Genomic DNA, 361 nt, shown 5'->3' on the forward strand with positions numbered 1-361 from the left:
GGCAAGCCTGTTGGAGCTTTCACGATTTTTTCGATTCCACAATTGGAGATGATCCAAGCTCATCGCTATGTCTTAGCTAATTTTGAATTGGTTGATGCATTTCGGGAGTAAGTTTTATGCTTTTGCATATACTTAATTATCATCTCAATATTCATTTCTATACCAAATGTACTAACCACAAATTATTCATGTAGAAAGTGCAAGATAGAAGTTGCTAGAATGCATCGTGGCAAAAGAAATGCCTCAAGAGTTGTGGAAGAATATGTTCACAAAAATTTTCACAAATGGTTCAAATAATATGTAAGGATATCTATATATAGTTTGACTTAATTTTTCATATAAAAATCTCATATATTTATAA

This window comes from Cicer arietinum, chromosome 3 (genome assembly GCF_000331145.2).
Source record: "Cicer arietinum cultivar CDC Frontier isolate Library 1 chromosome 3, Cicar.CDCFrontier_v2.0, whole genome shotgun sequence".
Taxonomy (NCBI): domain Eukaryota; kingdom Viridiplantae; phylum Streptophyta; class Magnoliopsida; order Fabales; family Fabaceae; genus Cicer; species Cicer arietinum.